This window comes from Lasioglossum baleicum, chromosome 14, assembly GCF_051020765.1.
Source record: "Lasioglossum baleicum chromosome 14, iyLasBale1, whole genome shotgun sequence".
In the NCBI taxonomy this organism is placed as follows: domain Eukaryota; kingdom Metazoa; phylum Arthropoda; class Insecta; order Hymenoptera; family Halictidae; genus Lasioglossum; species Lasioglossum baleicum.
The window spans coordinates 9,359,317-9,374,150 of record NC_134942.1 but is presented as its reverse complement, the minus strand read 5'-3'; the positions used below and the strand labels follow the sequence as shown (position 1 = coordinate 9,374,150).

General features: G+C 44.1%; 1 protein-coding gene across 4 annotated transcripts in view; it reads right to left on the bottom strand.

Annotated features, from left to right (window-relative positions):
- Positions 1 to 14,834, bottom strand: part of LOC143215757 (uncharacterized) — a 281,565-nt gene that overhangs the window by 157,977 nt on the left and 108,754 nt on the right. For 2 of the 4 annotated variants that reach the window (XM_076438165.1, XM_076438170.1), the window contains exon 1: positions 105 to 13,326. The exons of the other annotated variants lie outside the window; for them this stretch is intronic. The gene's annotated coding sequence lies outside the window, so the exon portion shown is untranslated. Of the gene's footprint in view, positions 1 to 104; positions 13,327 to 14,834 lie in introns of those variants that run through there. 4 annotated transcript variants of the gene reach the window in all.

Genomic DNA, 14,834 nt, shown 5'->3' with positions numbered 1-14,834 from the left:
ACGTGTCGAGCGATCGATCACGTTTCTCGCGGTTCCGCGAAGACGGTAATCCGTCATAGAGCGGTCACTATATATCCTATGGATCCTGTAGTATCAGGTTTTACCTCCTTTTCGGTTGATCCAAGGCTTCGGGTGTCGCACAATGCTCCTTGGATCGAGATTTATCACTGATCACCGGTCACTTCGAACCAACAAAAAAGAAAAATGAAAAAATATGATCTTGGGGGTTTTTTTTATACGAACGATCCAGCCCGTCGATCACGAGCTGTACCTCGAATCACGGTCAGATCCACGATCACCGGTGCACGTGGTGCCGCGACGTGCGCCCACGCTAGACTGCCGCTCGCTCGGCCGTCTGACTCGTCGCTGACTCTCCCTACTGCGTGGTTGGCCGACCGGCTGGATGGCGGGGTGGATGGCTGACTGCATGGCAAGAGCAACCCTTTCCCTCGTCGCTCACACCCCCTCTTTCTCTCTCCCTCTCACAAACTCTGGTCTTCTTTCACGAGGCCGGGATACGTTGCAGTCACGCGTTTCCAGCCCGCTGGAGAAAAGTTCGAGCTTCGATCTGCTCGCGTCGGGCCACCCTCCCTCTCCCTCGGCTGCATCCCCCCCGGCAACTCGCTCTCTCTCTCTCTCACCCCCTCCCGTCCCTCATCACCTTCCTCGCGCCCTGCCTCACCAGGGATTGTACTTCCGTTGAGAGGATTTTCCTAGGGATTTTCTGTCCTGGGAGCTTCTCCTTCTTACCCTTGTTACGCCGAAACAACGCTCGGTTTCACGAGGAAAGCGGCAACTCTCGACCGGAATTTCTTTTTTCCACGGGATTAGTGGTGTCTGATCCCACCCGGACGAATCTACTGGACCAGCCAGCGACTCCTTGATTGCGCGACACCGATACACGGATAAGGGATTAATCGATCGATCATCGAACGATACGCGCCGGTGCCGGTCACGGATTATTTCTGAGCTTATTTTTCATTTTACTTGTTTCGATGGATGCGATTTCCGATTCTGTTTTCTGCTGCGGAATTACTTGTGATTTACATATGTACGTTCCAGATTTTATATTTTCTGCTCAGAGAAACTGTACAGTGAATTGATTTATTTGATTATGTATTATTATTCTTTAACATGCTTTCGTGGACATTTATTCAGCTGCATATTACCATGGGAATTTTCAAAAGAAACAAGAAAATTGCTTTTATAATGTCGTGTAAATAGTATGCACTCTGTATTACTTTTGGAAAATTTTGCGGTGCAAGAACCAATTAAAAAATGGAAAATAGGAGGGATAATAACTTTTTGAATATTAAGCAATGCGCTGCTGGTGTGACTAACAAGCTGCACGAAATTAATTGGACTTCCTACAGGAGGAATACGGAAATCATGAATAGCATACGCACAGCTCCATGCGAGAAAATTGATTATTGATAGACAGACTTTTTAATTTATGTTTCATAGACGGAATCCAGAAAATTTTTTAATTAACGCTTCCAATAATGAACAGTATTTATTTGTATCGTACACAACGCCTTTGTGCTGAACCTAGCAAAAAATTTTCTACAGGAGCTTTCGCTATAATATCGCTGCTCCGGAAGTATAATGATGCAACTGTAAAATTTTGTGAAATTGACTTTATTGTGTTGGCGAGCTCAAAAATGCATTTATGTTCGTTATAACCCGCATGCTTATTTACCACAATGTCTATAAACTACTCTCATAGAGGAATCAAACCGAATCTATAGGCCATTCTATTAAGACAAATAGGAATTATTTTTCTTTTGCCTGTCCTGTAAAATTTCAATTTTTGCAGTTGTGTCGTTATACCTCCGGAGCAGCGATACTAAAAAATAATTGAATTTGATTTCACTTCTAAAATTGAAATTTAATTTAAATAATATCGTACAAATTTCAGTTCCATAAAAAAAAAATCAGTTTCTCCCAAAAATTTGGACACTGCTACTTGTAATACTTGTAGCAATCGCGTCGAACATTATTTTTCATAATACGAAGGTATTTCAGAAGGAGGGCAGAAGTAAGTGGAGGACGATGTGAAATGGAATCCTCTCGGGAGGTGAAAAGGTTTGAGGAATAGGATAACGTAAGGGTAGTTTACGACCGTGGTTTTACCCATGAATTTATCGGGGTCAAAGTTGTGACAGGCAGGTGTCCGGTTTAATATTTCCACGTTCGAATTTCGGGCACGTAGCTACAATAAGATCAACGTACATTCTCCCTGCTGACTCAGAACCAAGTGACCCTCAAGTGAGAAACCAGAATATACAAAAAAAGTGCCTCACATCAATACTGAAGATTTATTACAAACATTTGGGCAGCGTACATTTACATAAAACTTGTCCAAGCATAGGGACGTACTAAAAACGTTAAAAATATGGCTATTATATAAGAAAAGTCAATTTTTTCACAAATCGGATTTTGAAATTTTAGTCTAAAGTCGGTTCCATCAGAGTCCATAATTGCGGACGAACCGGTTTTCGTTCGTTCTTGCGCATCTCCCACTCCATCCGTCCCCTTCCCAATGTACAGCTTATGTACAGCCCACCACCCAGCGCCACCTCACCGACTTCCGAGATGCGCGACACAGTTATGGACTCTGATGGACTAAAGTTTAGGTCTAATAGTTTCGGAGATCTTCAATAAAATGTATTTTTCACCCCCTTAACACGAATGTCGGCATACGTGTCAAATATTGTCTCGAGTTCTACATCATCCCAAAATTTCATTAAAATCGGCGTGTCACGGTTGGGTTAGAACGAATACAGAAAATTTCTATTTCCCATAAAGATCCGCAGTGTACGTGAGACGAGAGACGTGTACGCAGCCGAAAGCAGGAAATCGCGAGCAGATCGAGCAGGTCGCAACGGGTTAAATCAAACCTAGCGAATTTCGGGAGTACACATTGCGTCTGAGAGAATCCGCCGACTTTCGTCGGGAGGAGCGATCCGTCCTCGACGTCGATAACAACATCTCCTCAACAAAGACGTTGGCTACAACTCCGTAGATCGGAGTGGCTGCCTCTCGTACCCCGCCTCGATTATGTCTCCATCAAATTAGCCGGGGCTCGCAAAGGTGAAGCGACGAGGCGGATAGAGAGCGGGAAGTCGTACAATAGAAACCAGGCTGTCTCGCGCACCGGCTTCGTTCTACCCGCAATTCCCATTACTTTGAAGTCTCTCGCGGAAGGATATTTGCCTGTCTGCCTCTTGTCACTCAGCCTCTTTGTTATTCCGCTGGCTCCTTAGCGCTTTTACACGAGGCCGCGCGTAACTTTTGCGCCCGGCTAGCTGAAACCGCCTCCTCGAAAGAGCTGACGGATCGTATCGATCAAGAGGATCGTCTAAACTGTTGCTGAACCCGTTCCCTAACACCCTGTTCTCGTCTTACATTCGCCCACAGGCCCGCTATCGCTCGATCGACGCCCTTAAACACCGCCATCAAACTCAATCGTAACGGACGATTGCCCTCGGAATTAGAGGGAGTCGCGTTTAAACGATCACCTGCCTTTTCGCGGGACCATTCCAACGCTGATGAGACGCTCCCAAGTGCTCACCGACGATTTATTCGCCCAACAGCTGCACGAACTGCGTTTTAAGCACCTGTCTTCAAGCTCGAACGGCTGAGATATACGCCGGAATTTTCTGACGCGATGATGCTGCCCTTGCTACGCGGTTGAAATCTTTTCGAAAAAGCTCGCTGGACCTCTAGAGAAGCTAGACTAATTTTCTTGCCGTGAGAGAAATTATATGTTGTCGACATAAAAATTATTATATTCATTTAATTGAAAGATATTTGATTGAAATATGTCGGTCATACTGCAGAACTGTATTCCGGGATCAGATTCATTACCTCACTTTATTCTTTACTTTATGTGTACGTAAAGATGGCGTTGAAGAGCCGCGGCTCTATTTGCCGAATTCAAACTGGTCCTTATATACTTTTATACTATCATTATAAACAATGTACAATGTAAAAAAGTAATAAAAAAGGCAATACTATAATAGTACAATAACATGAACATTAACATTAACTTTAGGTTATACTTTATGCTTCATATTTCACTTCCCTCTTAAATGCAGACATATTTAATAGTAGTAAATAGATTTATTTTTTGCTTCTCGGCCTCAGATGTGATGGACTGAAGGACATATTTAATAATACCCAACAATTACAATTGATGAGGACTGTCCTTTATACTTTTGGAAACATTGGAATGTAATAAAACACCGTGCAGCAGTACATTCGCGTTTCGCATTTTAAGTTGATCATACTTATAATTTCGCTGCGCGCCGTACAGAGATAAATATTCCATTAATCATTCTTTAATTACAATGCAACAAGGTTGACATCCAATTAACAGGGAATACTTATCTGCGACCGGACCTCGTTACGCGACCTTTGGTGCCATTACATTAATTTCTACATGCCCCCGCGACGGGATTATAATTAAAAGTCAGTTTGGATGAAATTGCGCGAGATAGATTGGGATTGAATTTATCAATGCGCGCGTGTAAATTATTTTAATTAAGAACAGCGGTGGAATTTCTGATTGAATGAACCTCGATTCTGCAGGGGCCTCGAACAAATCCATCCCGAAAGGAAAAAGCAATTTTTACGTAACTTTCTACGTAACTGATTATAAGGATCTTTACGTTACTCCAACACAAATAAATTTTTACTCAATGAAATAACTACTTTAGTTCGAAATAAATATTTGCTAAACGAAACGCTGAATTTAAAGTGTTGGGATTGTAAATACTACATGCGAGTAATTGAAAGTTAAAAAAACGAAGAAGCATGTAATTCGTTGACGGAACGCGTGCACAGTTTCGCGGGGGCGGACGATTTCCATACAAAAATCGTACGATTCGCAGGAAGTAGGGTAATAAATCAGACAGCAGGCGGTAGCAGTGCCCGAGAAGGATATTTAAATTCCCTCGGCTCGGTTTCCGCTCGTTTACGCGTGAGCAGGACTCGAATAATATCTCGGTGGAGCCGAGGAGCGAACAAATATCCCGGAGGCTTGAGTATTCTCTCGCCATCTGGTTTCGTCTAAAATAAGCATCGGCCGAGTAGCCTATAAAATTCTCCTAAGTTATTGACGATCGAGTTTGCGAGAACGCGGTCGTGACGTCGCCGTGGCACGACCCTCGCATTAAATTTGAAGCCTCCCCTCCCCCCTGGCCGTCGCCCCGGTAGAGAACGATAAAACGTACCGGTAACAGGATTTTTATGCGGGAATCACGACGGCCCGCGATCGAAACCGAGGCCGGAATCCCATTCCCAGCGTGCCGTACGACCGGCTCGACGAGACAACTGCCACCTGAACGTGTTATTTTACTGTCGCACGAAAGAATCGTGAATCATTCGCGTCGTAATTATGGACGAGAGGCTGGCGCGACGGCCTCGTATCGGCCCTGCGCACCGGCCGCTTTTATCGTGCCAATTTCCGTTTACCGCCGATTAACGTGAATATTTCAGCTGCATCCGTCAAAACGTCGATCCCCGTGACCGTGCCCAACCCTCCAATCTTATCGATTGTTGTCACAGTCGTTGTTCTTTCATTCGCTGGACGTTCCACAGATAGCCGGACCCTCCGCGGAATGTCAGGGCTGAGACACCCGGACAACTCATTCTCTTTAAAGATGTGCAAAAGTGTTTCAAGCATGAACAAAGGTGTCGATCATTCATCGAATAAAAATGTATTCACGTTGGAGCGATGTAAAGTTCCGTGTAACCAATTATCAAGAAAGTGCAGAGTTCAGTAATTGAATGTCAAAAATACTCGTGTTTGAAGATGTGTCGCTCGCCACTGAAACTTTGAACCAAGAATGCAATTTTGACCGTCGAACTCGTTAAGAGTATTGTTAGTTATGCTGAATGGAAAGAAAAACCCTGTGGCTATAAGCACTTTTATCCGAGGATTAGAAGTAATCCTCGTAAGTAGAACGAGCCGGTATATGGTCAGACCGCCGGCTTACAGAGCAAAGTCCACTTGTTTCTCATTGCTGCGATTTGTGGGGCGACTTAAACTTTAATGAGCCAATGGACAATTACGTGAACAATGTCAGTCCTCGCTGTCGACTTAATTCTGAAATGTCAATGAAGGGAAAGCCGTGCGACATATTGCCGTTCTCACAGATTATTACCCTATTCTTAGGTCCAAGATCAAATCGTAAGATTTATTCGGCCAATGTCAGAGTAATACAAATTCAATTCATTGCATTCACTGAATGCTACTCTACGAAACCATTAAACAATCACCAATCAATGTTTTATTGATCGAATGGCTCGTTTCTGTAGGAACGGCTCTATAAATCGATAATAATATCCAGGATAGTTTTAATAACTGGTGAACGACTTTCAAATCCGGCGTAAACCGGAAAGCCGGGTCCAGTAGTCGTTAAAATCAGAAAATTCCAGGAGGACGAAGATTCATCTTCTCGTCGTTAGCCGGGTGCAATTAAGGGTGGGTGTGGCGGGGAGTCGAATGGGACGGTCGTGAGCGGGCAATAAAGCTCGTTGTACCTAAATCAGGCCGTGAGTCTTGTCGGTCCGCTCTAATCCACGGTATTTCTCGCGGCAGATTTGAAACAGAAGGGTCCGTGTAAACACACCGGACCCTGGAATCCTCCTTTCCTCGGATTCCGCGGCCGTAAATCAAGGCCGTCGCGCGAAACCGTCCCGAGAACCCGCCGATTCCTGCATTCCCACTCGACCAGCGATATACAGGCTGCTTCCGACTGGTGCAACCGGAAACGTAGCGTGGAAATATATTCAAAACAAGACGTATAACTTTAATCGGCACGACTAAAAACACGTAGGTCAAACAATTCTGACGCTCCCGCCGCTGCAACAGATCCTTCTCGATAGCGAGCGGAAAAAAAGGGTGAAACAAAAAACCTTTCCGGCGGAGCACAGCACAGCAGTTTTGCCGGGAACACGCGCACGCTGTAGGGACCATAAATCCCGGCGATTTGCGAGCGGACGCGCTCGTTTTGCCAGGCTTCCGTCGCGAGGCAGAAGAAGGGTCGCGGTTTGACGCCTTGATTTCGACGAGCTCGATGATCGCCCGGTGACAAATGGGCAACACGGTCGCGTCGCGTCGCGGCGCTCGTCTGCACGCGCGCGACGACACAATTAATGGGGATCCGCAAGGATCGAGGACTACAGGCTGTTCCCGATCCGATAACACAGAGACGAACCTGAAATGCATGAACTTTTCGAAGTCGATGTAACAAGCCCACTTGAATAATCAACTGTGCGTTTCGCTGCCTATTGTCAGCGTTTACCGGGAAAATTGAAATAAAGGTTCAAAGTATTATTCGAAACTTAGCTCTCGGTGGTTCGTGAATGGTGGTTTCGAAGCCAGACTTTTCAGGTGTGAATGGCAGCTCGACGGAACGGTTGATTCATTCCGCCGGTTGTTCCGAAAAGTATGGTTTCTGGCTATTGTTCTTTAAATACATCTCGAGTGCGATATTAGCGCATTGAACGCGCGGTTCGTTCGCAAAAGTCGAAATGGAAAGGGTCGCTCTCGTCGACGTCGGCGTTCGTTTGCAACGGCGTCGGTGGCCTGCGTTGCTTTGCAGCTCCCGGGGTTCAAAGCTCACCGTTCTGAAATGCACGCGAAAAACAAGCTGAAAGCGGGAAACACACCGCACCGGGATCAGCATCAAACAGCTGCTTGCATCGCTATTCACGGTATACGTGAATGCGGACTGGGAACCCTCTAATAATCCCATGGCTTATATCGATTATCCGCGGGGCCGCTCATTCCTCAAGGCGCGAAACATCATGGTAGCGAAAATATTTTTTCGCCGGCGAGGGTCACCTTTCAAACGGCACCTGTCTTCCTCTTGAAACAGAAACAATTCACCCGACAATATCTGCGAACAATTGACAATCCTAATATTTTTAATGCCAATTGAAATTCGTCTCGCCGCAATTTCGTTTAATTCCTTCGCCGCTTAATTTCATGTGTCCGCAGAGATTCGGAGAACACTTTAATCCGGCGAAGCAGTTACCGTTTCCGATGATTTCGGGCGAATCCCCGGTTGGGGAACGGTAACGCCGATATTCGTTATTACGTCGACCGTAACGCATAGATGTGTACGGAAAGTTTTTTTTAGCTAATTAGCTCGGCGCGGTTCGCTGATTATGAGTCATTAATTCGGTATTGTTATCGCGGAACATTGACGCGTTTCGCGGTTTAATCAATATTTTGGGATTATTGGATACGAAACGGTCCTTGCCGGTATTTATTTGTCGGTCGCGAACGATAAATATTTACCGCATTGTTGTTTTATCGATGCCGCCCGGCACAGTGAACTTCCGATCCGTTCGGCTCGTATCCATCGATTTCGTGTTATGCGGCATGTTTTATTTATGGCTGGACCAGCCCACCTTTGCCCGATACATTTTTAAAGATTCGCCGGAAGATGAGATTTTCCTTCATGCGCGATGTCCGACCCAAGACCGGCGCGCCGCCAGCTACCCGGAAGGCGAAAGTTATGTTTATGCTCCGAATGCGTCTTCATATCCCGGTTTTGCATTATTGAGGTGCAGCGACACAGGCCCTCTAAATTTTCCAGCCACCCGAGAGCAAACGGCCGAACTATGCCTCACTCGTTCCACTGAACTACTTAAGCGTCCCTTTCGATCATCATCCGCAGCACCGTATCCCTACTTCTGCATGCTTAAGGGCCAATAGACCTAAAACGCTGAATTGTCGCCTCTCTCCAGCACGGAGTTTTGATATATGCTCGACTCATTCTACTGAATTTGACAAACTCCCCTTCCAATCATCACCTGAGCCTTGCTACCCTCATTCCCCGGTAATGGGGTATTAAATTCGTTTCTGGCATCCTCTGCGCTCGTACAATATCTTAACACACTGTTGACTGGCAACTCTACACAGAAGCTATCTCATGTCACCGGCTATTATTTCGTAATTGAATGTGGAAGTAAAACACTCTAAATAAACGTCGATAAATTTTATCTATACATAATGTATTTATACATTGATATTATTTTTAGTGTGATAAACTGTATAGTAATCACTGAATGAACAAAGGTTTCGAAATATTCTATTCTGCCCTGGGTTTCATAAATTGAATTTGATAATGCAAGTGCAAACATGAGTCAACTCGTGACCGGTCAACAATGTGTTAAATTCTTGAATATTTTCAGTGGAATGGCCGACTTGTGGTTGACTGTATCTACTGAATTAAATAAAGGTATGTCGACACGATTTCCAGTTTCCAATGTTGAAGTGTAAACTTGGAGCGTTAAATTTTCAGAGTTTCCGAAGTAGAATGTCTGATATATGTCTGTCTTATTCTACTGAGATTCCAGGCTCTCCCCCCGGATGATCATATATACACCAATGACCCTATTTCCGAATATCCATATATCCCAATGGTCTTACGTCCTAATATCCTTATGCTTCGATATCCCTATAGAGAAGCTGGCGGTACGCTGCTTCCTAATATCACCATTCCGCAGTTCAATTACAATAATCTACAGCACACGATTCCTTTCACAATGCCACTCGGGCTCTGTTATACATAATTTGCACCGCAAACGGGATTCGATCATCTTGAATAATATATCCGCGCCAGAAGAGCCAATATAACCCAGTTTCAAATTTCTAATTTGACATTTATCACTAAAATGAAGCTACTTTTTCAAGCTAGAACTATTAATGAATACGCAGAGTGCTTCTCTGATGCAATGCAGCTGAAACTCACCAGTCGCATTACCGTGTTTCCAGCGGAGGATTGAGGACAGTATCGATCAAACGAGTGAACACAGGAAATCTCCAGTCGTCTAATTAACGTGGCTCGCATCTGTATTCTTAAGGCGCGAATACAAGCGGTGTTTAATTGCTATTGTGTCCTGAGAATCCTCTCAGGGACACCGCGCTAATCCTTCACAAACAAGCGAAACGTTTGCGTCGCGTTTGCAAGGCGGTTCTAAGACGCGTACTCAAGTTGGCATGAAGCTTTAATCTTCCTTCTTGGGGCGATTAAACCGTGTTGAGTTTCCCTGATTGATTTCCTACTTGCGTTTTCCGTCCTCGAATCTTCTTCACCACGTTTTCCTAGATAATTAACTTCTCATGATTTTCTTGCATTCTCATTTGAACCATTTTCTTCAGATATTTTCCATTTTCTTGTTATCACTAGACACAGCTTTTCCTGAATGCTTTTATAACGTATTTGTTTATCATTTTTCCATTCCAAATTTCATTTTCCTGGGCCAGCTAAGCCTCTCAATTTTTCCTGATGGATTTTTCAGAGTATTTTACAGATTTTTCATTTTTTCCGCAGCTTTTTCCCGATGGAAGATGATCTTCGGAGAAGATAATACCATCAAAGCATTACTAAAAATCGATGGAAAATATTTTCCGATATTGCAGGATTCGAATGCGGGCCACGAGGACGTCAGCCGGGCGCGTTAGTTATTTAGCCATCGAGGTTTCGGTACCGTTTAACTCATTCCGAGACATTCCATCGGCGCCGCCCGTATTCGGCGGTATGGAAGGCTCATTAATTTCGTCGGAGGCAATGCAGCCACTGCGGTGTCTTGATCGAGAACACCCGGGGTATTGCGCGACACGATCCGCTTTAAGATTTGCAGTTTAATTCAGGGCGGTTTTCAGCGGACACCGTGGAAACTTCTAAATTAGGTTCCCGCGGCGCGGAACAACTTCGTTGAACAAGTGTATCCCGGTCCGTGAAAAATGGTGGCCAACAATGAATTTAATTCGAAACGTGCCCGAATTTATAACCCCGCGTTCCTTCTCGCCATGCCCGTACCACGATGAACGGACAAGTTTTTTTTTTTGTTTGTTTACTATTCCCGTTAAAGCATCATGAAAATTGACCGTTTAAATCACAGGTAACCGGACCGTCGAAAGTATAAATAGTTCACCCGGAAAAAAATATACGCTCGACAAAAATACACGGTTCGCGCGCGGCCCGATAAATAAATAAAAACCCTCGCGAGTATACGCGGCTCGCGGTCTATTATTGGCGTAAGCGGGGGAACGACCGATTGTAGGCGCTGAACGTGGCGCGAATTTTTTTTTTGCTGCACCCTCGGGTGTTCGTAAACACAAGGGAAGTGGTTTCATGGGGTTGGAAAAATTTGTAAGGATTTCCCAGTTTGATCCGAAAGAGCACGATATTGGCCGAAATCGCTCCGTCCGCAACTGCTTTCCAATTTTCGGCTTGTAGCGCGAAAGAGCCTGCCATTATTGAATAAAACCCTGCGCTTCGGTTCTCCACCAGTATACACACGCTCGCTCACGGTTCTTTTTTTCGCGAGCGTTTGGCGTCGGAAAAAAAAACACAGGCGACGGATAATAGAACGCGCGACGAGTGTGTATATTTATCAGATCTCGAAATTCGGAAATGGCTATTTGCGGCTGATCTGTTCCCCGGTCGCCCCCTCGTTTTCAATATACCGAGGGCGAGGCGTCGAAAAATTTCATTTGCATAATACCGTCGAATGAACGAATTTAGGAGAACATTTCGAAGATTACAATTTTTCAGCCAGCCTGTTGTAAACGTTACCGTCCGCCGTCCACGGTCTGATCCTCTCGGAAAATTTCGCCCGATTTACCCGGCAAATGTCGATAAATTCGCCGAATCGAACACCGCGGGAAAATCGCGAGGTTTTTTTTTTCCCTCCCCCCGGTGGTTCCGCAGATAGCTACCGCCGCGTCCGGATTATTTCATTCCCAACATCGATTTTGTCGTTCCGCGGTCGACTCACGAGACAGCCGCTCCTCCCGGGATCGCACGGGTGCCACTCCGACCACGCATGATGGATATCAGTTTGTCAGTAAATACCTTGATGAAGCCAACTGCAGCGTCAGGCGAAGTGACGCTGCCAGTTCCGGTACCGGCTCCGTAAACAAGACGTTCAATCCGGCTGCTATTGGTCCGTGCTACCAGTATATACTTAAAGATTTTATTGCCGGCCGTAACTCTCGGACAGAAGACGATTATTGTTATTAGGTTGGCCGGAAAGTTGTGTCGTATTTTAAATAACCAGCTCACTTTGACTTTACCTTTCGCTTTTACGAGATTTCGAGGAAGTCGATACTCCAATTCGGATCGACCAAGATCGGGATTGTATTTGAAAGAAAACATTATTTGTGACAAATTGCTGCCACCTTTTAGATTAATCTGTCAATTATTTAATAAGTACAACGGAACTTTGCCTCCACTATTCATTTCGACAATCGCGAAGAACTGAAAGTAAACGCGGAAGGGTTGGTTTTCTTCTAGATTTTTCAAACCAAAATTCAGGCAGCTTAGTCCGGGAGCCTTAATCCCTGTAAACTTTAAATCTGAGGCGGCGAAACCGCGCGACGTAATCCCGTAATACAATGTGATGGAAAATGGAAAGTTCAGGAACAGAGCGGTGCATCACAGAATCGTTGGAAATTTGCGGGAACTCTTGTTCGGAGGATAGGTAATAAATAAATGTTGAGAGGCTGCGGGAGTCTGGTGGCCGGACAAATTATTGTTGCGGCTTAAATCAAGTTAAAGGGGATCCTCTGGTAATATATACGGTGGTAGGGACGATCGTAAAATCCGAATGTCTGATAGTTTAAAGTAAGGCGAGCCGAAGTACCGTCATAAAATGTTCTAAAGCTGCCTGGCATCCACTGTTTCCAGCCGGGCAGACGAAAAAGGAGGCGGAGGAACGGATGTAAAACTGCCGGCGCAATTCCGGCCGGCGTTGTACACGTGTCCTTGACGTAGTAGGATGCTCACGAGTGCTCAAGTCTGGCCAAAATTTCGCCTCTGTCCCTCATGCATATCCACGAGAGCAGAGCGGAGCAGAGCAGAGCAGAGCAGAGCTGCAGCGGCGAGTCCTGCGTCGGATGCCAGATGCAAATGCGTATGCAGCCCGCGTATGCGAGTGTACGTATGTTATCGGTGTCCAGATTTCGGTCGTTTACCGGCCCCGTCCCGTATATCCGCGCCGTGGAACGCATTATATATGATCCGGCTACCGAATGCTCGCCTAGATTGTTCCAATGACGTATGCACGGAGCTGACGCGTATCCTTGACACCGATACTGAACGCTTGATTCCTCAACGCCGAAGAATTTCCTCCAATTACGGCTCTCCAACCACTGTTCAATCTAGACTGACCGTTCCTGCGCTAACAGGAAAATTCAGGATTTACGCTGCAAGGACCCCTGTTCATCAGCTAAAAAATCAAAGTCCTCGCATCGATTTTTAACGATATACAATGTTTCTTAAATGTCCATTACATTAGAAAACGATAATATTGGGTTGGCAAATAAGTTCGTTCGGTTTTTTAGAGTGGAATAAATCACAAAAACCGAACGAACTTATTTGCCAACCCGATATTAATTAATGTTATTGAAAACTCTCGTTACAATAAGCGTTCGAAGATCAAACTTTTTTCAGATACGATTTATCACCGAAAAAATTCCTTTTCTTCGTGACGATGTCCTGGAAAACCTACCGAAGATTAAGTGCTCAATTTCTTTTCATATGACGAATGTATATCTATGTTGAGAACGCAGCAGGAACTAAACATTAATGTTCATAATTTGTTGTAAAAAAAAATACTTAGTCAACTAAGGGAAATCGTCAAAGTTTTTCATCTTTGACAAGGGATAAGTTAAAATGTACACAAATGTACATGCTCTAACATAGTGGAACATTTTCAGCGGAGTCTCCTCTAAAAGATCCTGCAAAGATCTCATCCCAACTCGATGAGATCACGGCTTGGCTATTATGATGGTTTAAAGCATCGCGTGACACGCAATTCCGCGGCGAGTCGCGTTGCACGAGTCGCATTGACGACCACTCAGCGGCTCTTAAGAGTGTAAAGACCTAAACCAGACCTATCTTATGAATTTTTTAGTTTACACGACCATTGATAAACATTCGAACCTCTTGCTAGCTTAGTTGAATCATTTATATTTGAGAGATCATAGTAATAGCATCACAGCAGTTTTTCCATATTTAAAACCTGTATTTTACCTATGTTAAGAGGAATTATAGTATACATTTTTGTTTATTGATAGATAAATACAGTCATAAGCAGAAAATTCGTATGAACAATTGATTGTAGCCAGTAACTTTGTAAAATATACTTACTCTTGTTTGAATATTTGTGATTCTTTAAATAAGACAGTAATAACACATTTTTGTTATTTCATTGAATGTAATAAACTTCATTCATTCAAAAATTATGGATTACTCTTGTTTGAATGCCTGAATAGCCAGTTTTCAATTATTATTCATTATTCACACGATTTTTCAGACATTTCCGGTGGTGTGACAGAAAAATGTTTCATACAAAAAGTAATCAGTACACATTATTTTACAAATCTCAATTCAAAACATTTTCAAAAAAATTTTTCTTTAATAAAAAATTGTGGTCACCTTCATTATTTATTTATAACTACGTATTTTTTATTCAATAATGTTATAGCTGACGCCAAGACGAATCCAACGACCTATTTAATGTGGTCTTTATGTTTTGAAATAATGGTGGAATAGGCGTGAACAGCTAGCGCGGCGATCTGGCCCACTGTGCGACGCTTTTATTCATAGCACCGATGTATTTTCTATTATTCATACGACTGACCTGAAAATAGGATTCCGAAGTGACGGTTAATTTAGCAGTTACATTCTTGAGGCGATAATCTGACTTATGCATAGTTTGTTCTACTGGAAAGTGAACTGACATATTTTAAGTGATATTTCCGAGCTACGAGGACACGGCATTTTCAAGCAAACGTGACAATC